This window comes from Enhydra lutris, unplaced genomic scaffold (genome assembly GCF_002288905.1).
Source record: "Enhydra lutris kenyoni isolate GAN:26980312 unplaced genomic scaffold, ASM228890v2 scaffoldscaffold30, whole genome shotgun sequence".
In the NCBI taxonomy this organism is placed as follows: Eukaryota; Metazoa; Chordata; class Mammalia; order Carnivora; family Mustelidae; genus Enhydra; species Enhydra lutris.
In genome coordinates this window covers 6,696,714-6,721,176 of record NW_019154114.1, presented here as the reverse complement: position 1 = coordinate 6,721,176, position 24,463 = coordinate 6,696,714, and positions in this window count along the sequence as shown.

Sequence of the window (24,463 nt, the reverse complement as noted above, 5' to 3'; positions counted from 1 at the left end):
CTCTGCCTGCCTCTCTGCCTACTTGTGATCTGTCAAATAAATAAATAAAATCTTAAAAAAAAAAGTACACTTATTATGATAAAAAAATGATTACAATAAAGAAAAAAATTGTTGAACCACTATATTGTACACCTGAAACTAATATAGCATTGTATACTAATTATAGAATTAGTATATAATTTTATAATTATACTAATTATAAAATTAAAGACTTAAAAAAAAGGTTCACTTACATTACCTACACTATGAGAGGTTTCTGCCTTTTTTGTTTACTACTTTATTTCAAGTAGTAATTCAAGTCACTGGAAGGAGTTATGGGAACTATCCCCAATGCCAATCAGTGTTTGTTTGTTTTTTTTTAGTACAACACTACAAATAATTACGTCTCAGTATTTATAAACATCAATATGTAGTCTGTGTATCTTACTGAAAAAAAATCTTAGGGAGGTGTCTGTATATTTACATTTGAACAGCATTTTCAGGAACTTTCAAAACTTGATTTATGACCAAGATGTCCAGAAATAATCAGTTTAGGCAAAATCAAATGTTCAAATAATTAGTACTGGGGATGGCTGGGTGGCTCAATTAGTTGAGTACATGATCCCAGGTCCTGGGATTGAGCCACACGTCAGGTTCCTTGCTCAGTGGGGAGCCTACTTCTTCTGCATGCCACTATTCCCCCTGCTGGTGCTCACTCTCTCTAACAAATAAATAAGAGAAATTTTTTAAAATAAATAAAAATAAAATAATTAGTACTGACCAGATACTGAAATGGTAATGATACAGGAAATACTTTTTAAATCGTAAAGTATTACACACAGGTCCAAGTACTACTTTGAAAGTTGGGTGGCGACCATATGACTCCAGGTTTCACCTGATAGATACATCTTTGTAATGTTAACGTTCCCCATGAAAGACAATGGAATAAAAGACAAAATAACCTGCAGAAATAGATAGATTTGAAAATCTGATGAATTTTCAACTGCACTAAGCAGTAATAGATGCTGCCTTTAACTGAACAAGGATGAGGTCCCAAGCACAGAACTGAAGGCTTTACATTCATCATATGCATACTGCTAGTTCTCACAAATGGCTTTGCCCCCTCCACTTAGCACACACAAAACCAGTGAACCTTGTCCCATTGTTGGAAGACTGAGGTGACCTAGCCAAGAGATCAACAGTCTGAGAGGCACACCAGTTGAAGAGGCTCTGGCTAGGAAATTGGAGATTTCCCCATTTTATAGATGAGGACAACTGCAGATTAAGGCATTAACTCACTTGTTCAAGATCTCACAGCTGCTAAGTGGCAAAGTTGAGACCGATAATCAAGAAATCCCCAAACCTAGAATTTAATAGCTATGCTCCAGTGCCTGGCAGTGGAAAAATTTATCAAAAATCCTCCCATCAATTAATGAAAAATTAAGGAACAACGCCTACAGTTCCAAGACTTACCCCAAAATCATGCCCTTTGAGAAAGCAAGACAATTTATGTTGTTTTTCATCATTTAACTTATAAAACAGTACTACTGCTACTTTCCCAGCTCAGAAATCAGGCCAAATTTTAAGACACGAGATTTGCCCTCAAATATCAAGGGTCCTTCTCTGTCTAATTCTCCCAAATCTTTGTTTCCATTAGTAAAATATTAACAGTTTTCCCCCCATATGACGTTAATAACAGAAAAAATATATAACTGATATATTCTCCAACAGTAATATTCACATGCAAATAGCTTATACAAAACTGTAAATTAGGAGAAACTGAATGGGTGTTATTTTTTCAAAAATCTCCTTTAAGTTAATCAGATACTAAAGAACAGACACCGAAAGAATCATAGAAACAGAATGTACCCTCAAGTTAAATCACAAGGAGAGGAAAAAAAAAACTCTCTCTGGATACAAAATTCAGGTTTATTTTATCTTAAATCAGACCAAGGGGATTCAGGTTGCTTTTTTAATCTACTTGTGCATAATGATCTCTCAGATTAATCATACTGTTTAATAGAATATTATTATTAATTAGACATGTCATTGCTTCGGGCAGAAAAGTATTGGAAAGTATAAAGGCTTATATTCCAAAGGCTCATAAGAGAAAGATTTCCATTTCTCTCATCACACATCTCTTTCAATTCCAATTCTCAGTGGAAATTCCTCAATGAATTCAGTCCTTGTAACACTAACATTTATAAGTGTCTCCCATTTAAAAGATAGCTGAATTAGGGTTTGCCTTGTAAGGTATTTTGTTATTCATAAACCAATTACATTTTCTTAAAAGGGCATGTGGGTTCAGAACAAAATCCATCAGTGTTGCCCAGATTTTTTTATCATCTTCCATTAGGGGTGTTAGGACTGGGGCATGGAGAGAAACAACCAGGTCATCGGTTTTATCCATCAGGGTGCCATCCTCCACAATGTTCTCGTCTTCATCTAGTCACCGCAGCTTCCTCTTCATTCCCATAAGCCCGGGGTATCGTATCTGTGCCACTCTAACCACACAGAAAAATTCTCAACTGTTCTCCTTTAGGCCAGAATTCCATAAGCCTCTCTCACTCAGATGCCCTTAGTAAACATTTCTTTTGCTCCCACACTAAGGCACGTGGAAGAAACTCCTAGAATCATACTGCTTTTCAGAGCTCCAGCATTGGAAAAGGGCACAGGTATCTTCAGTCCCCAAATTCTTCCCACCTGTGATTTGGTCAATCTACCCTTACCCTCACCCCTCCCCCTCTAGCCTCCTCACTCTGAGCATCCAAGCAAATGACCAAGCTTCCTTTTCCACAGGGAAAAAATACAGCCTCAGCAGAGCCAAACTTCAACTTCTGGCATGTTTAACGATGCATTTTCCCAGCTGTACAAAGTTAACCTCCTCACTTGTATCCAGAATCTCACGTCCATCCTCTTCGGGAATCTCCCTCCATCAACTGCCTTACCTCTCTCCCCTCTGCTCATAAACTACATAGTTATTGTTCAAATACAACTACAACATCAGCAACAAGAACCACACACAAAAGTCTCCCTTGACCCTTTTAACTCTCATCTATCTTCCCTTCACAGCTAAGCCTCTTCAAATAATCATGAAAAGAATGGTCCAGGCATAGAAAAGAGTATATAGTAGACTCTGAGATGGAAAACTTCATGGCCCTTGGAGAAAGGGAAATGTCTAGATGGGTGGAGATTTGAATCATGAGCAAGTGGTGGGAAGATAGTTAAGAGCTAAGTAACATTAATCTTAGGAATCATGAAGGATTTTAGCCTACACCATGGATTTGTTTTGAAGATTAAGAGTGCATATATTCCATGCATAGCACATGTAATAAAATATAGCTATTACTATTTTAAAATATATAGCCTTGCCTTTCTTCTAACTTCATTAGGGCACTTAATAGGCTATGAAAGTGAGAAGAACCCCTTTGTAACCAGGCTTGAAGTCTAAATGAGTAAGCAGGCTAAGAATAAAATCTCTCAACTCCACTTAGAGGGCTCAAGTGGAAATTTGCAAACAGTAGTAGATACACAAAAGATATGTGTAGCACAATCGACATGTACTACACAAATATGCAGAAATAAGAAAAAAATACAACTTGATCTGAAGCTTCTATTCTGGTAGATAGAGGCTGGGTTTATAGAGTGAGAAATTGAACTGGAAATTGTCAATTAAAGAGAATTCCATCTCACAGGCCAACTTAATTCAAAAGGTGATTCTGGGGGCACCTGGGTGGCTCAGTTGGTTGAGCATCTGACTTGGGTTCAGGTCATAATCTCAGGGTTCTGGGTTGGGGAGACCCAGGTCAAGCTCTGGGCTCAGTGAGGAGCCTGTGTCTCCTTCTGCCCCTGCTTGTACTCTCTCATTCTAAGTAAATAAATTAAATCTTTTTTTAAGTTTTTTAAAAAGGTGATCCTGGACTGAATCCTAAAGTGGAAAAGAAAATGCCAAAAAGGACACCACTGGAAGAAATAAACGATGAAACTGGAATATGCACGGAGGACTACACAGAAGTAGTATATCAATGTTAAACTTTGCAAGTTCAATAGGATTATGTCAGAATATCCTTGTTCTTGAAAAATATACATAGACAGGAATAAAGAGGCATGGTTTGTGAAGCCTCCTCTCAAATGGTTCAAAAAACTGTTATCTAATAGTGGTAATTATATAATAAAAATTGTGTGGAGAGAGACAAAAAGAATACTGACGCATAAGCAGTAAGTTGGTAAAAAGTATAGGGGATGCCTTTGCACTCTTCTGACATTTGGGGTTCATGAGCCAGACTTTGACCATCCTCTGGGTCCTCACTGTTCTTTAGCCTCCACAGGGATGCCTCACTTTCCCTCCTGGCCCCTCTCAAGTGGCCCCTGATGAAGTCTTCAGCTGGTGGAACTTGTGGTTTCACCTGGCACTGTTGGAGCACAGTGAGGTTTCCCCATCTTTGCAGACTTAGCCTCATCGCAGCCCTTGTTTCTTGTCTCTTGATAACGCAGAAGGAACTCGGTGGGGGCGGGGGAGTCCCTTTTCTTTCTTGACAAAATCTGACAAGCCTCACTCCCTGCTTCCCCAAAAACTTAATTTGAAGATCAAAGCTGAGCTTTGAGTTGGTGGTTCTCAGCTCAAATCTATGCTTCAAGAAAGGGAACAAACCCATGCCACCTTGTTTCCACTAACAAAGCACATATCCACTTAATATTTTCGTAAGGGTAACTCTTATCTACAGTTTCCATTTAAATAATTTAACAGCTCACAACCTTAATTTTCTACTTCCCTAGGTAGAAAAACTGCAGTTAACACCAAGTATAAAATGGTGAAGATTTTGCTAATCATTGACTACAGTTAAAAATGATTATACCAAATATAAAATGCAAATTTTAGAAAAAGAAATGGGTAAATTTTACATTGAGAAATTTTTAAAACTCTTTGATAAACTAAATGATATAGCAATTCTTTATATAATTATAAAGCCATAGCTAAAACTGCAACAGAGCAAAGCATGAGAAACTGCAGAGTCTCGGGGTGCCTAGTGGGCTCAATAGGTAGACCATACGACTCGATCTTGAGGTCGTGAGTTCAAGTCCTACAGTTGGTGTAGAGATCACATTTTGAAAAATTGTACAGTTTTACAACGGGCCCTCCCTGCCTCATCTCCCAGCCTCAGTAATGGGATCAAGACAAAAATATTCATTTTCTGCACAAATTAAGTAACCATGACAGCTGCAAATGTGTATGGAAATTATCTAGATGGTTCAACAATCATCCTTAAGTACAAAGAATTTAGGGTGGTAAAATTAGAAGGATATAAATAACAAAGCTTGCCTGTACTGGGACCATCTCCAAATTTCCCACAGCAAAAGGAGGACTATAAGGCTCTAATTTGTTTGTGCCCTGGTTGGCTATTGAAGCTACAAAAGGGAACTGGACAGTGAGAACAGGAAGAGGACATCTCAACATGCATAGGTTCTCTCATCACTACACTCCCTCTTCTGACAACCAAATAAAGACCAGGATGTATTTTTTTTTTAAGATTTTATTTATTTGAGAGAAAGAGAGAGAGAATGAGCAGGGGGAAGAGGGAGAGCTGGGAGCCCATTGTGGGGCTCAATCCCAGGACCCTGGGATCATGATCTGAGCGAAAAGCAGATGCTTAACCGACTGAGCCACCCAGGTGTCCCTAGGGTGTACTTTTTTCAGCGTTATTTTATGCTTACAAATCTCAGATGTAAAGAGAAAAAGAAGAGGGATTTAAAATCTTATTTTGGAATAAATTTTGGAGTCTTTGATTTCCTTGAAAAACACAAACAAAAAGGACATTGCTTGATTTGTGTTAGGTATGTCATTAAGTTGCTAAAAGGGCATTTATCCTAGTAAGGGCTATTGAGGACTCTAGAAAAATGGAGTTAAAGAAAGTATACACTTTTACTTTTATCTGTTATTTACTTGAAATAGTCCACGGCCTCTCTCTCTCTGTATCCTACTTGTATGTGTAATTTTATTTAAATTTATTGAGCATTTTTCTTACCAACAAAAATAAGACCTGAATAAACTCACAGAACAAATAAAAATTCTCTTCCTCTAATACTAATGCTCAAAATAAAGCAGTGCAATGTGTTTTTTTTTTCATAAAGAACAAATTGTTGAAGTTTTTATTTAAAAAAAAATGTTACTATATTTTTGAGTGACTACGAATAAAGGCTTTAAGGAAATTTTCTTGGAGCTTTAACATTATAATTTATCATGACTCAACAGATATTAAGTCTTCATTGTACAAAAATAAGTATCTTAAATTGTACACACAACAGACCCATGTACATACCCTAAGATTAAACTTTACAGGTCTGGTGACATTTATTTTCTCATCTTTTTCTTTTACAAAAATTTCCAGTTTTGTACTCAAGCCATACCTGATCACAAGGTAACCAGGAGCACATTTTAATAACTTTTACACATTCATAAATATTTTTAAACCCCATAAACGTTTAACTATGGTATAGGATATCAAAGTGCTCTTCTTTTCTCTGTAAGTAAATCATTTCTAATCTAAAGAATTGGGGTTTGGGGAGAGGTACACAAAGCAACAAAAATCCTTCTGGCCAGTGAATCAAAGGACATTCCCAGACATTCACTTCTCTTTCCAAGTATGAAAAACATATTAAGTATATATCTTATAAGAAGATGTTTTCCTCATGTTTCCTTTGAGTAGTCTGTTTAGTACATTCTTCTTCACATTGTACTACGGGATTGTTGCTCAACTTTGTCATTTTCCCTTCTGGGAAAGATGGCCTGCTGGAAGGAAGCCAGAACTGCTATGATATCAGTCCTCAACCAAGACTAACCATGTTAAAGTCAGGCAAAAATTAGTTATAATATAAAAGGGAGAAACATATATATTTATATATATTTATATATATAGTATATAAATCATACATACGTATACATGTGTGCACTTACACTACCCATTATACTACTTCTGAGGAACAACAGCGAACCCCCACTGTTCGTATTTTCCAAAAGAAGACAAGCTATGAGAAACAGACATAAGGCATTCAACAGGATTGAAATAAACTTTTAGGACTGCTAAATATTTTAGCGTTTCATTTTTTTTCCCCAAACCCACGTGGCCATCTGTATCTACAACAAAGAGTGAAACAGAAGATTGTTCAAGCAAACCTTTGCTAATGCTGCCAACTGCCATGGTACTTCAAGGAAGGAGAGCCAGACGACTGGTGTGTTTCTGAGCAGCCATACCGCAGAAAACAGTGCATGTGGGTGACCATGTGCTTATACTTGTGGCATGAAAGTAGTGATATTAGGTACATTTGGATCTCACACGTAAATCAAGCTCCCATGTTACTTCTATGCCATCTTTTCCACATCTTTTTGCCATGCCTGTCACCAAGCTATGCCCACCAATTAGGTCTGTAACTGTGAATATTTTTTCTTTATAAACATCCTCCTTGAATCAATCTTTTGCCACCTGCATTGTTCCACTTCACTTCCTTTTAGCAGCAATGTTTCGAGAGGACAACCGCCACTAAAAACACGGTACTGAAGCAATCATTTGGTTCTGTGCGCACATTTTAATTTCATGCCCTACAGGGGAGAGTCACTACCAGCCTTAAACAAAAATTGACTCTTCAATGCTGTTACTGTTTTACACAGTTTATCTTTCAAATGGTAGGGCAGAGAGTGTAGGGGCAACCCCCAAATCTGAATTCTTCAAGTATTCCCCCAATTGCATTTTTTATGAAAATAGACTGATTTTGTCAGACGTCTCCCTCACAGTACGGCTTGTTGTTATCTCAGTGCGATGAGTCCTACAGTGTTAGGCCAACCCTGTTGTGATCTCAAGAGAGAAGCATTCAGTTATTGAGATCACAGATTTAGATGAGTTTTGCAGCATGGCCTGTAATTTAAAGCTTGCGTAACAAAATGCACAAAAGCAGTGTGGGGGTGGGAGCCAGTGGGAAACAGTACATTATAAAACTTAGTATGAGTAGGAGAATGTATGAATATGTATGCATGATAAGCGCCGATCTCAAGCCCATGATGGGATTATTTTCCTTTGACACAGATGTTATTTGGTCATTGACACAGACAGTGAAACACTGGTCTTCTCCTTTCTCCCATGCAGGTATTAAGGGTCCACAATCATGCATCAATGAAAACGAGCTGCCTTGGTCATTGGTAACAGAAACCTCAAAACACTTAGTCCAGTAATTAAAACCTATGATTAGAATCTAGAGGAGGGAAAAAGTGATAAACACAGCTGCAGGGTAACCTCCAGAAGGTAAGAGAAATATTAAAAATCATGCACTCAGGGAACTTCTTTATCTGGAAAAAAATTAAATTTTTAAAAAAGTTTATATGGAAGATCAAGTAAAGCACTTCTTCCCATAAAGACTTTCATGAAAAATTAAATTTACAGCCCAGACTTTCCTGCCCCCTTGTGGAGAAAATACAGAGCTCTCTATCAACATAAATATGATGACTTTTTTTTAAAAACCCGTAGACAGGTTTTTCTATGGTATATGTTATTCACTAGCATGGTTGGATCCTCTGACATACACAGGACTTTAGTAGCGGTTAAATATTATACCAACATAAAACAAAATCTAAATAAGAAAAGAGCACTCAATCAGGTGTTAAACTGCAAGAAACCATCTCATTTGGGACAAAGTAAAAAACTGCAATTAGTTTTTAATGACACTTAAATACGTAAATAAATGTTTTATATAAGTACATAAAGAAAGCCTCTTTAAGAGCAGCCATCAGAAAGCTCTAGACTTATTTCATCTCTTAACTCAAGAAATGGGTCATCATCATCATCTCTCCGTGAGAAGGGGCACTACTACACACTGTCATCTGGGCAAGACTAGCCTGGGACACAGAATATATTAATATATTAATCCCATCAGCAACTCCTATAAAACCAGAATTCTCAAGTTGCTTTAGGTTGCTCTTAAAGAAATTCTGTCTAACTTGATTTCAATACACACAAGGAGACGGGCTGGAGGTTGTCAGCCCCATATTTAATGCCCACATCAAAAACATCATGTTTTTTGTTTTTGGGGGCTTTTTTTAAAGTGTTTCAATCTGCCTAAAAGATCCCTCAGAGTTAAAATCTTTGTTTCTATGCACAAAAATTGAAAGTTTTGGGTGTCCTCAAATTTCACCATCTATCATAATTAAATACCTACAAAATTACATTAACAATAAAGCCAATCATTTCACATTCATGATAACCTCATGAATGCCCAAGAAGAAATTCAAAAATATGGAAATCAGTCCCTGATCCCAAGCAATTTTTAATCTTTAACAGAAATAAGTACATAAACCATAAAATAAAGCAGAATATGATCAACGTTATCTTAAAGAGAATAGGAATCAAGTACACAGAAAATCAGAGGAAATACACCATTTCAGTTAGAAACCAGGGAGGAATATATGTTCCATATAGAGAAAATCAGAGAGCATGAATGTTGAAGATCTCCCCCAACCTAAATGCCAAAATTTTCTGTGTAAACGAAGGAAAGCATGTTGCAGGTTAAAAGAAAAGTTTTGTTCACTTTTGTTTGTTTGTTTAAGAAGGCAAGAAATCAGGAGTTCTAATCACGGTTCAAAACACTGTAGATGAATCATGAGAGATGAAACTGGAAAGGCAGGCAATGACCTTTACTGTAATGTACTTTGATTGGCAGATAAATGATTCCTACCTAATTCCACAGACAAGGACAGCCACTCAAGATTTCAAATGGAATTTTGGTATGATGGGATAGGACCTGTCTATAACTCAGGAAATTCATGTTCTTTAGTACACTTAATCTGGCAATAATGTACTTGGGACAGGAGAAACAAAAATACAATTGCAATAGGTAAGGAGTAACAGAAAAACCATCACCAAAAGTAATCACTATCAGAGTCTTAGAACAGCAATGAAAAAAAAATAAATAAAATGGATAATCTAATACCATGTTTCTACCAAATACCTCCCATAATCTAGCCAATATGAGTGATGACAGGCAGAATTCCAGGAGCATTTAAATAAGTAGACACAAGCAGGATGCCTCCAGGCTACAGTTTTTCATTGGAATTCCCAATACCCAGGCTAATCTTCCAACAAAGCTGCCAAAATAAATGGATCTAACCTTGTAGCAGAGTTCAAAATTGAGCTGGTGAGGTCAATCCATGAACAAGTTAGTGAAATTTCAGTAGTGACTATCTCACCCCAAACTAACGTTTTCTTTATCATAATAGTAATTTTTCTAAAAGAATGTAAATACTGCTATTTGTTATTCTTCTCTCTGTGTAGCATTAAATCCAAACTATCTAAGTGATCTGCCTAGTCCTGATTAGCCTATGTCCAAGGCCAACTCTTTGATTCTTTTTTTTTTAAGATTTTATTTATTTATTTGACAGAGAGACAGCCAGAGAGGGAATACAAGCAGGGGGAGTGCGAGAGGGAAAAGCAGGCTTCCTGCCCAGCAGGGAGCCCGATGTGGGGCTCAATCCCAGGACCCCAAGATCATGACCTGAGCTGAAGGCAGATGCTTAATGACTGAGCCACCCAGGTGCCCCTACCCATTTGATTCTTAATTATAACCCCAAATCACACTCTTGCTGTCATTAGACTCAAGGGATGGTATTGATCTACAAACCCATGGTTAGTTTTTCAAATGTAAATTTGCTGAATTACATACAGATAAAATGTCACCATAATGAACTGAACTGCAATTAAAAGATGTGGGGAAAGATCTCTAACTCGATAGATGGATGTCTTACCAATGCCTTGATTTCCACACCGATGAAATTATTGCTAATCCTTAACATGAAACAATCTTTTCTTTTAAAAGTATTCTATCTCTTTCCAGTAGAAAGGAAAAGAATATTTTCTTTCGGTCTTTTATTCTTCATCAAGAAATTACCCTTAAAAAAATATACTTCATATGAAATAAAGGTAGAAATTTCAGATCAGTTAGAATTAAAGAATCAGTATTCATTTTTTCCTCTATGAAATTACCAAATATATATATTTTAATGATAATTACTGGCTTTAGGGAAGGTGTGGAGGTATGAACTGGTAAAAACTTTCAGGAGGGCCATTTGATAATAAAATCTAACATGTCAAAATGTGCATCCTATTTGATTAAGCAATTACAGATCTAGAAATTCATCTCAAGAATAAAGAAATAATACATGTAAAAATTCAGCTTTCAGGATGTTCACTATAATGCTATTTATAACATAAAATTGGAAGCTACCTAAATATAAAAAATGCCTAATTATTATATCCATAAAATAGCATGCAATTATTAAAAATGATGCCATAATAATTAATGAAATACAGGTTATAAAACAGTACAGGACTCTACTTTTGTAAAACGTACATATTTTAAAACACTGAATAAATGTAAGAAACTGAAATCATAGTGGTGGTTTTCCCTGGTAGTAGATTCATAAGTTTTTCTTTAATTTTATGTATCCATTACTTCTAAATGCTCTTTAATGAAAAATTATTTTAATGATAAGAAGGAAGATTTTTAAAAAAATACCCCTCAGCTGCCTTTTCCTCATATATCCCACCCTTTCAGATAAACCCACCTAAAGGCTCACACCACCAAAAAAACAAAATATAAACACAAAGCACAGGAGAAAGGTAATCCAATGCTATCCTACTCAATTAAGAGCACTTATTTTCCCTGCTTATTCACAAAGTCTATCTCTATAGTTTCTAGGATTAGCATCATTATCTCTATACAGGTACTCTTGGTGACACCCTAACACAAACACACATACACATACAAAGTCACTTGGATTGCTCATGTTGACCAAATGGGAATGGATTTAATATCTCCTTGTCAAATCTGAATAGATAGGTCACAAATGAAAAAACAATGGAAATAATTTCCTGAACTTTACTTGTCACATGAGAAACACCAAAAAATTATTTGAGACTCTGAGTTTTTCTTTTAGACTTTAACCTAAAGAGCTCATCCTAATGATGCCCCTGGTGGCAGGTAACATTTAATTTTTCTCTGTGTCATTGAAAAAGAATTAGATGTAAAACTCAGGTAAGAGATTAATATTTCACACCCTGAGGCTAAATACTTCAACATGAATATTCATAAATGCCTATTCTGAGTGAAATCTCATGTGAGTATAGATTTCAAATGCTTGAATAATTTACATAGTTCAGAGTCTGGGCATTCCATAGAGAAAGACAAGAATTTCACCAACTATCAGGCTATTAATTGCAGATCTAAATTTGTGAGTATGAAAAAAGGCATTTCTTATCGACATACACTGTATTCTTGCAGCCTCTTAAAGTCTGAAATTGGCTTTCTTTTTCCTTGGTCTTTTCTTATTCATGATAAAGGTAAATGTTGATGATCAATAGGATCAGAGAATCAGTTACTCCCTGTGACTGCAGATGCCTACGTGTCCTCTGTGAATTCTAAGAGGACTGGGGGAGATGGTTAGAAAGGCAACATGGGCAGGACCATCTTGGCCGCTAGTTGCTTTCACTTTATTGTAGCCCCCACCCCTATAGCACAAAGTTCTAGATGAGTGTCCTAATTCACCCTCCTGTGACATCGTTGCTGTTGGTCGTTGGTGATATCTTCCACCTTCCAGAAAAGGAAAACAGAAGGGATTGCTCAAAGAACTCTTAAGCCTTGTGGAACAAAGCCCCAAGTTATGTAGACATAAACCAAGGTGGGAGATGGGAGGGTGGGGAGTAGAAATAAAAAGAACAGAACTGAAGAGATAGAGTATAAAAGCTGTCTGACCAAACAACAACTGAATTAAGTAGGAAATCGTAATAGCTAATAAATGTCTTAGAGGAGTAAACCAAAGAAGAAAAATATTTAGTGTGGTATCCCAAGTGATGAAGGAGTAGAATGAAATTAAATCAACGTAAAATGTAGGTTTGGGATAAACCTGACAACACATCTAGGATTTTGTAGAATGCTCTCCCCATGTAGTAATGGGTTTTTCCTTCGAATGACAACAAAAACATGGCAGTGCAAATCAGTCAATAATGTTTATGGAATTATCCTGCCTTGAGTTTCATATTCTACTATATGACCAAATACATCTACCATCTGAAGACTCCTCCCACATCTAAAACCTGAGATGCATGTTTCCTCCCTTATCACATCAGACAAGTAAGCACTCAACACAGAGCTACCCTTCCATTCATGTTCCCATCGCTCTGCCATCTCAACTGCATAAAAAATTCTGTGTCACCATACATATGGTATTTAGGGAAATAAATTTCAGCAACTAGCCAAGGGACAAATGGCAAAGCCAACAAGCCTTCTCTCAAGAAATCTCCATGAGGCCCGAGCCCCATCTCTTTCTTGTTAATTCTGATGTAATATGGTACACCCCACAAAAAGCCTACAGCATTATGGTTCTGATACCATATAAGGACCTAGACACAGAAAAATGAGGTAACTTAGAAACAGGAAGCAGATCAAAGCACAGGGTCGGGGTGGAGTAGAAGGCTTTACAATCTTTCAATGAACGGTTAGAATGTATCTGCTATAGGCCAAGCTCCAGAGCTACAAAGATGAGTCTTTGCCCATCATCAAGTAAGAGAGGATGGGAACATGTAAAGTGATTATGCCAGAATAACGGTAAGAGCAAAGACCAAGTAGAAGGTAGGAGACACCAAAAAAAAAAAAAAAAAAAAAAAGGTGCTAAGCAAAGAAGCTAGACACTGGTGTTTCAGTTTAACTGATTTTTTTAAGACTTTACTTATTCTTTTTAAAGATTTTATTTACTTATTTGACAGAAAGAGAGAGAGACAAAGAGCACAGCAGGGGGAATAGGCTCTGCAGGGAGCCTAACATGGGGCTCAATCCCAGGACCCTGGGATCATGACCTGAGCTGAAGGCAGATGCTTAACCAAGCCACCCAAGCATTCCAGTTTAACTGATTTTAAAGTACGTAACAACTGAGAACTAAAATCCAAGATAATCTGAACACAAAGTGACAGAATGGAGGAAAGTGAGTATACACTACTTCAAAAAACAAAGAAAGAAAGAAAAGAAGTATTTTAGGGTTCTTGTTTCATACGTAAGTAATAAATATCTAATCATTTTAGGCATTGAAGAAAAATATAAATTGTGAGGTTATTAAAAAACGCTACAGAATTGAGGCCCTTGGCTGGTTCAGTTGTTTGAGTATATGACTCTTGATCTCAGAGTCTTGAGTTTGAGTCCCATGTTGGGTAAAAAGGTGACTTAAAAAATAAATAAATAGATACCAGTCAAGATGGCAGAGGAGTAGCAGACTGAGATGACATCAGGTCACTGGAGTTCAGGTAGATAGTTATCAAACCATTCCCAACACCTACAAACCCAACAGGAGAGCGAAGAGAAGAAGAGCAGCAATTCTAGAAACAGAAAAGCAACCACTTTCTGAAAGGGAGGACATGTGGAGAAGTGAATCCAAAGCAACAGGAAGATAGACTGTGGTGGGAAGGGCTGACTCCTGGCAAGCAGTAGAGCAACGGAGCACAAAATCCGAACTTTTAAAAGTCTGCTCCACTGAGGGACATCATTCCAGAGGCTAAGCAGGGGTGAAGACCTCGTGGGGACAGTGTGGTCTCACATCCCACGGGGTCACAGAAGGATCGGGGTGTCTGAATGTAGCAAAGCTCACAGGTATGAGAGCAGGGAAGCTGACTACAGAAACAGAGCCGAAGACTGAGTTATTAGCTTGGGGTTACTTTAAACTGCTCTGCAGCACAGTCGAGCCCCTGCTCTTTGAGCAGGGACCCCACAAGTTGCAGTTCCGGGGAGACCCATCTTCCTTGGCCAGAAAAGCAGCATGGCAGGAATCTGCTAGGTTTGGAGAATCAAAAGCGGGCTCTGGGCCAGAGACAGAAACACTTAGTCACAGGCCAGGCAAGCTCGGAGTGCGGCCAGAGATCAGGGAGATGGGAGTGATTGACTGCTTTTCTCCGAGGGCTCACTGAGGAGTGGGGCCCTGAGCTCCAGGCTCCTCTGGGCTGGAGATTGGGAGGACACCATTTTCATTCCCGTCCTCCAGAGCTCTACAGAAAATGTTCAGGGAACAAAAGCTCCCAAAACCAAACCCCAGCAAATTACTTAGCCCAGCCCCTGGCAAACATGGTGCAATTCCATGTCGGGCAAAGACATTTGAGATTCACTACAACAGGCCCCTCCCCAGAAGATCAGAAGAACATCCAGCCAAGACCAAGCTCACTGATCAAGGAGAACAGTGGAATTCCAGAGCTAAGGGAAAGCAAAGGTATGGAATTCATGGCTTTCTCCCCATGATTCTTTAATCTTGCAAAGTTAATTAAATTTTTAAAATTTTTTTCTTATTCTAATTGTTTTAACTTTTCCTCTTCTAACATTTTTTAACTAGTTTATCTTAACAATACCTTTCTTTAAAAATATCTTTTTAAAACTTTCATTATTGTAGTCATATTTTATATTTCACTGTATCTAACTTTATCTTTTGTATACATATGGGGGGTTTTTTCCCTAAAAAAATTTGGGATACGGGCACCTGGGTGGCTCAGTGGGTTAAGCCGCTGCCTTCGGCTCAGGTCATGATCTCAGGGTCCTGGGATCGAGTCCCACATCAGGCTCTCTGCTCAGCAGGGAGCCTACTTCCCTCTCTCTCTCTCTCTCTCTGCCTGCCTCCCTGCCTACTTGTGATCTATCTCTGTCAAATAAATAAATAAAATCTTAAAAAAAATTGGGGGATACAATTTCTTCTAATCAAAATATATCCTAAATCTAGATGTTCTAGTCTCCAGCATGGGAAAATTCTCTCTCCCCCTTTTTTTTCTCTCTTTTTCCAACTTATCTTATCAATTCCACTTTAGAATTTTTTTTAAATTTTCATCTAGACAGTCATAGTCCATTGCTTCATCATGTTTATCCTTATTTTCACATATATGTAAGTTTTTCTTTCTTTAAAATTTTGGGAGGTGGTTTCTTCTAAGACACCGAAATACACCCAGAATCAAGTGGGTGGCTTTGTTCTATTCATCAGTCTAATATATATTTTTTTTAATTTTTTTTTAATTTCTTTTTCCCCCCTTTCTTCTCCCCCTGATTCGGGGTCTCTTCTGATTTGGTTAGAGTACATTTTTCTGGAGATTTTGCCACCCTTTTAGTATTTTATTCTCTTGTTCGTATATTCTTATCTGGATAAAATGACAAGGTAGAAAATCTCACCACAAAAAAAGAACAAGAGGCAGTACTGAAGGTTAGGGACCTAATCAATATGGACATTGGTAATATGTCAGATCTAGAGTTCAGAATGACAAATTGCAAGTTGCTAGCTGGGCTTGAAAAAGGCATGGAAAATATTAAAGAAACCCTGTCTGGAGAAATAAAAGCCCTTTCTGGAGAAATAAAAGAACTAAAATCTAACTAAGCTGAAATCAAAAAAGCTATTAGTGAGGTGAAATAAAATATGGAGGCTCTTGGGGTGCCTGGATGGCTCAGTGGGTTAAAGGCTCTGCCTTTGCCCCATGTCATGGTCCCGGGGTCCTGGTATTGAGCCCCACATCAGGCTCTCTGCTTAGTAGGGAGCCTGCTTCCACCTCTCTCTCTCTGCCTGCCTCTCTGCCTACTTGTGATCTCTGCCTGTCAAATAAATAAATAAAATCTTAAAAAAAAAAAAAAAAAGAGGCTCTTAACTGCTAGGATAAATGAGGCAAAAGAGAGAATTAGTGATATAGAAGACCAAATGAAGGAGAATAAAGAAGCTGAGCAAAAGAGAGACAAACAACTACTGGGTCATGAGGGGATAATGAGAGATAAGTGATACCATATGATGAAACAATATTAGATGAATTGGGATTCCAGAAGAAGAAGAAAGAGAGAGGGGGGCAGAAGGTATATTGGAGCGAATTATAGTAGAGAATTTCCCTAATATGGCAAAGGAAACAAGCATCAAAATCCAGGAGGCACAGAGAACCCCCCTCAAAAGCAATAAAAATAGGTCCACACCCCATCATCTAATAGTAAAACTTACAAGTCATAGTAACAAAGAGAAAATCCTGAAAGCAGCTTGGGACAAAAAGTCTGTAACATACAATGGTAAAAATATTAGATTGACAGCAGACTTATCCACAGAGACCTGGCAGTCCAGAAAGAACTGGCATGATATATTCAGATCACTAAATGAGAAAAACATGTAGCCAAGAATACTATATCCAACTAGGCTATCATTGAAAATGGGAGAGATTAAAAAGGTTCCAGGACAAACAAAAACTAAAAGAATTTGTAAACACCAAACCAGTCCTAGAGGAAATATTGAAAAGGGTCCTCTAAGCAAAGAGAGAGCCTAAAAGTAGTAGACCAGAAAGGAATAGAGACAATATACAATAACAGTCACCTTACAGGAAAACAATGGCACTAAATTCATATCTCTCAATAGTTACCCTGAATGTAAATGGGCTAAATGCCCCAATCAAAAGACACAGGGTATCAGAATGGATTAAAAAAAAAAAAATCAATATGCTGTCTACAAGAAACTCATTTTAAACCCGAAGACACCTCCAGATTTAAAGTGAGGAGTGGAAAACAATTTACCATACTAATGGACATCAAAAAAAACATGGGGTGGCAATCCTTATATCAGATCAATTAGATTTAAATTAAACCATCTATAATAAGAGATAAGGAAGGACACTATATCATACTCAAAGGGTCTGTCCAACAAGAAGATCTAACAATTTTAAATATCTATGCCCCTAACATGGGAGCAGCCAACTGTATAAACCAACTAATAACAAAATCAAAAGAAACACATATACAATACAATAATAGTAGGGGACTTTAACACCACCCTCACTGAAATGGACAGATCATCCAAGCAAAAGATCAACAAGGAAATAAAGGCCTTAAATGACACACTGGACCAGATGGACATCACAGATATATTCAGAACATTCCAACCCAAAGCAAGAGAATACACATTCTTCTCTAGTGCACGTGGAACATTCTCCAGAATAGATCACATCCTGGGTCACAAATCAGGTCTCAACCAGTACCAAAAGATTGGGATCATTCCCTGAATATTTTCAGACCACAATGCTCTGAAGCTAGAACTCAATCACAAGAGGAAAGTTGGAAAGAACTCAAATATATGGAGGCTAAAGAGCATCCTACTAAAGAATGAATGGGTCAACCAGGAAATTAAAGAAGAATTGAAAAAATTCATGGAAACAAATGATAGAAAGGTCTCAAGTACACAACCTAATCCTACCCCTAAAGGAGCTGGAGAAAGAACAGGAAAAAAAAAAAAAGGAAAAAAAAAAAAAAAAAAAAAAACGCAGCAGGAGAAGAGAAATCATAAAGATCAGAGCAGAAATCAATGAAATAGAAACAAACAAACAAACAAACAAAAAACAGTATAGCAATTCAACGAAACCAGGAGCTGGTTCTTTGAAATAATTAATAAGATTGATAAAACCCCTGGACAGATTTATCAAAAAGAAAAGAGAAAGGATCCAATAAATTAAATCATGAGTGAAAGAGGAGAGATCACAGCTAACACCAAAGAAATGCAAACAATTATAAGTACATACTATGAGTAACTATACGCCAGCAAATTTGACAATCTGGAAGAAATGGATGCATTCCTAGAGACATATAAACTACCAAAACTGAACCAGGAAGAAATAGAAAACCTGAACAGACCCATAACCGGTAAGGAGATTGAAATAGTCATCAAAAATCTCCCAACAAACAAGAGCCCAGGGCCAGATGGCTTCCCAGAGGAATTCTACCAAACATTTAAAGAAGAATTAATACCTATTCTCCTGAAACTGTAATCATCAAGACAGTAGGGTACTGGCACAAAAACAGACACATAGATCAATGGAACAGAATAGAGAGCCCAGAAATAGACCCTCAACTCTATGGTGAACTAATCTTTGACAAAGCAGGAAAGAATGTCCAGTGGAAAAAGTCTCTTCAACAAATGGTGTTGGGAAAATAGGACAGCCACATGCAGAAAAATGAAACTGGACCATTTCCTAACACCACACACCAAAATATACTCAAAATGGATGAAAGACCTCAATAAGAGAAAGGAATCCTTCAAAATCCTTGAGTAGAACACAGGCAGCAACCTCTTCAACCTCAGCTATAGCAACTTCTTCCTAGAAACATCGCCAAAGGCAAGGGAAGCAAGGGCAAAAATGAACTATTCAGACTTCATCGAGATCAAAACCTTTTGCTCAGCAAAGGAAACAGTCAGCAAAACCAAAAGACATCTGACAGAATGGGAGAAGATATTTGCAAACAACATAGCAGATAAAGGGCTAAAGTCCAAAATCTATAAAGAACTTATCAAACTCAACACCCAAAGAACAAATAATCGAAAGAAGAAATGGGCAGAGGACATGAACAGACATTTCTGCAAAGAAGACATCCAGATGGCAAACAGACACATGAAAAAGTGCTCCACATCACTCGGCATCAGGGAAATACAAATCAAAACCATAATGAGATACCACCTCACACCAGTCAGAATGGCTAAAATTAACAAGTCAGGGAGCGACAGATGCTAGCAAGGATTCAGAGAAAGGGGAACCCTCCTCCACTGCTGGTGGGAATGCAAGCTGGTGCAGCCACTCTGGAAAACAGTATGAAGGTTCCTCAAAAAGTTGAAAATAGAGCTAACCTATGACCCAGAAATTGCACTACTGGGTATTTACCCTAAAGATACAAATGTAGTGATCTGAAAGGGCACATGCGCCCAGATGTTTATAGCAGCAATGTCCACAACAGCCAAACTATGGAAAGAACCTAGATGTCCATCAGCAGATGAATGGATAAAGAAGATGTGGTGTATATATATACTATGGAATACTATACAGCCACCAAAAGAAATGAAATCTTGCCATTTGCAATGACATGGATGGAACTAGAGGGTATTATGCTAAGCTAAATAAGTCAATCAGAGAAAGACAACTGTCATATGATCTCCCTGATATGAGGAATTTGAGAGGCAAAGTGGGGGGGTTTGGGGGGCAGGGAAGGAAAAAATGAAACAAGATGGGATCCAGAGGGAGACAAACCATAAGAGACTCTTAATCTCACTAAACAAACTGAGGATTGCCGTGGGGAGGGAGGGTAAGGAGAGGGTGGTTGGGTTATGGACATTGGGGAGGGTATGTGCTATGGTGAGTACTGTGAAGTGTGTAAGCCTGATGATTCACAGACCTGTACCCCTGGGGCAAATAATACATTATATGTTAAATAAATACATACATACATACACACACTGTGGCATTTATATTTAATTCCCAAAACATCATAAAAAATGGATCAGCAAAAAGTAAGAAAAAATTTGAAACTCTGTAAAGGAAAAGGTAAAAACGAAACTAGGAAGCATAATAAATTGGGAGGGAAAAGTTAAGATAACAATTAGAAAACTTAGGACACCTGGGTGGCTCAGATCATTATTCCAGGGTTCTGGGACTGAATACCTCATCAGGCTCCCTGCTCAGGGAAGTCTGCTTCTCTCTCTCCCACTGCCTCAACTCCTCTCTCTGACTTTGCACTGAGTCTCTTGCATGTTCTCTTTCTCTCTCAAATAAATAAAATCTTAAAAAATGGAAGTTAGAAAACTAGATTTGTTTATAATTATATATATAAGTTAAATGACTCCTTTAAAATATAGAAAGTTTCAATCCAGCTTATAAATCCAGCTAGATCTAAATGAAATATACCTAAAATAAACTTCCCTGGGTAGGTTGGGAATAAACAAACAAAACAAAACAAAACAAAACAAAAAAAGATACTCCAAGTGGCTTAAATAACATAAGAGTGTATTTCTTCCTCACATCATTCTGCCTGCACAAGGTCTTTATAACAGTCTTCAGTTCTGCCTTGAATCATTTTCCCCAAATCTTGGCCCAACCTTCTTGTCAGCCAAGACATGGATTAAAAATGTGACACTAACCCCACTCAAATAGGCCTTTCTGGCCACTAATTCTAAAGTATACAATCATCTGTATTTTACTTTCTTCATAAACTTTATTTTCAATTTCTTGACTTTTTTTTTTTTAATCTTATCCCACTGAAACATAAGCTCTATGTGAACAAGGACCTTTACTGTTTTCCCTCTTCTTTGAAAGAAGTTCTCAGTAAGATGGTTTTGCTCATTTTTCTTCTTTAGAAAACAACAACAAAACAATTCAATGACTTCCACTCTTTGCTTCCTTTCTTCTGCTTAGTTTTAAATTTCTCTTTTTCTAGTTTCTATGTTGAAAGATAGAAGTTTCTTAAAGTAAGACTTCTCTTCTTTAATACAGATATTTAGTGCCATGAATTTCCTCTAGAACTACTTCATTGCAGCAACATTTTTATGCTTTCATTTCCATTTAGTGAAAAATACTTTCTAAGATCCCTTTGATTTCTTCAACACCTGGTTTTCTTAGAAATATGTTGTTTAATTTCTGAGTATTTGAGGAGTTTTATATTTGTTAGATTTCTAAATTCCACTGAATTCAGAGAACATATTTTGTATAATTTGAATCCTCTTTAACCCTGGACTTGTTTTATAGACCATGAAGTGATCTTGGCAATGATTTCATATTCACCTAAGAAAAATGTGTATTTTGTTATGTGGAATTTTCTATAAATATCAATTAAGTAAAGTTGATTAAGGTTACTAAAGCCTTCTTTGTCCTTTCTGATTACTCTCCTTGTTCTATCAATAATTAAGAGATGTGATGAAATCTCCATTTGCCTATTTTTCCAGCATTTCTGTTTTTTGCTTAATGTACCTTGAAGATTTGTTACTAGGTATGTAAACACTTAGAATTGTTCTATCCTCTTTATTAATTGATCCCTTTATCATTTTATTTATGCAATAGTTCTTTAACCTTGCTACTCTTTTCTCAGGAAACTACTAACCATAATGATCAGGAGAAAAAGAGAAGATATAAATTGGCAATATCAGGAATAAGAGTGACATCACTAGAGATCCTACAGATAGGAAAAGAATAAAAAATATAAATTTTAGGGCAATAAATTTGACCATCTTGATGGACAGATTCCTTGGAAGACACCAAAGTTGACTCAGAAGGAGACAACTTATATAACCTTGTATCTATTTAAGAAATTGAATATGTAGGGGGCACCTGGGTGGCTCAGCAGATTAAACCTCTGCCTTTGGCTCAGGTCATGATCTCAGGGTCCAGGGAAAGAGCCCCACATTGGGCTCTCTGCTCAGCAGGGAGCCTGCTTCCCCCTCTCTCTGTTTGCTGCTCTGCCTACTTGTGATCTCTGTCAAATAAATAAATAAAATCTTTAAAAAAAAAAGAAATTTAATATGTAGTTAAAATCTTTCCCACAAAGAACACTCAAGGTTCACATACTTTGCTGAATTATACCAAACTCTTAAAAAAAATACTATGAATTCTACACAAGTACTTTCAGCAAACTGAAGAAGAGGGATCTTTCCCAACATATTTTATGAGTAGAATATTACCCTGATACCAAAACCAGACAAGAGTCATTATGAGAAAAGACAAGTATAAACCAACATCCTTCCTGAGCATAGATGAAAATTTTTTTTTAAAATATTACAACACATCAGATAGGAAAATACATAGAATAAGTAATATAGTATGACCAAGAGGGTTTTAAGCCAGGAATGCAAGGCTAGGTTAGTATTCAGATATCAATCAATGTAATTCAAAATGTAACAAAATAAGGAAGACCTGTAAATATCTCAGTAGATGGAGAAAAAGCATTTGACAAAATTCAACTTTTTTTTTTTTAAGATTTTATTTATTTATTTGACAGAGAAAAAGATCACAAGTAGGCAGAGAGGCAGGCAGAAGGGGAGGGGGAAGCACGACTCCTGCTAAGCACAGAGCCCAATGCGGGGCTGGATCCCAGAACTCTGGGATCATGACCTGAGCTGAAGGCAGAGGCTTAGCCCACTGAGCCACTCAGCCACCCAGGCGCCCCTAAAATTCAACATCTATTCTTTTTTTTTTTTTTTAAGATTTTATTTATTTGACAGAATGAAATCATAAGTAGGCAGAGAGGCAAGCAGAGAGAAGGGGAAGCAGGCTCCCCACTGAGCAGAGACCCCGATGCGGGGCTTGATCCCAGGACCCTGGGATCATGACCTGAGCTAAAGGCAGAGGCTTTAATCCACTGAGCCACCCAGGCGCCCCTCAACTCTATTCTTGATAAAACCTCTCAGCAAACTAGGAATAGAAGAGAATTTTCCCAGCCTTATAAATGACATCTATGTAATCTTCTGACAGCATAGTTAATAGTGAAAGACTGATAAATACATTCTCCCTAAAACCAGGAACAAAATAAAGATGCCCAAACTCACCACTTCTACTCAATATTATACTATTGGGTTTTAGCCAGTGAATAAAGCAAGAAAAGAAATAAAAGGCATTCAAATAATAAAGTAAAACTGTACTGAGAGACATTACTGTCACTGATGTAGGAAATCTTACAGATTGTATTTAAGAAAAAAAAATCTAAAACCATGGTTACAGAATCCAAGTTCAATATACAAAGTAAGTTGTATTTCTATATGGTAACAAGTGAAAATACTGGAAAATTAAATCCACAATACCAACTATAGTAACATTGAACAGTAACACATACATATATATTTTTTAAATATGGATACAGTGTTTGTTATGAAGAGAACACTGTGAGGAAAATTAAAGGTCTAAATGAGTAAAGTGATATACCAAAAGACTCCATATTAGGAGGTCAATTATCCCCAAGTTGATCTATAGATTCAATGCAATCCCAATGAAAATTCCACCAATGAAATGAAATGAAATACAGTAAGGAATCTCTTTGGTGCCCAAATTATGGTGATAAAATACTACTTCCTACCAAAAGAAAACAAGGCTTCTCGGAGAAATAATTGACTGAGTCTTTGGCAGGAAATGAATAAAGTGAACTTGAATGTTTCGTTATTCCACACAGCAGGAAAGCTATCAAAGACTACTAGGGTCCTGCCGTGCCCAAAAGATTGAGGAGCCAATTTGAAGAGCCTCCCAGCGATCAAGTCTGGGAGAACCTGAGCCTCGATAAGGAGAGAAACCTATCAAGCATATTCCAACCCATGAGTTTGTGACAAAGTAACTTTTTTTAAAAGATTTTATTCATTTATTTGAGAGATACAGTGAAAGAGAGCATGAGAGGGGAGAGGTCAGAAGGAGAAGCAGACTCCCCGTGGAGCTGGGAGCCCAATGCAGGACTCACTCCCGGGACTCCGGGAACATGATCTGAGCCAAAGGCAGTTGCCTAACCAACTGAGCCATCCAGGTGCCCCACAAAGTAACTTTTTAAAGAGAGAAATTAGTCACCTTCAGAGAACAATTTATAATCTTAAAAAAAGATAAACAAATGAGTTAAACATTTATCCTATTTTTTATATTTTATTTTTAAGTAATCTCTACACCCAATATGGGGCTTGAACTCA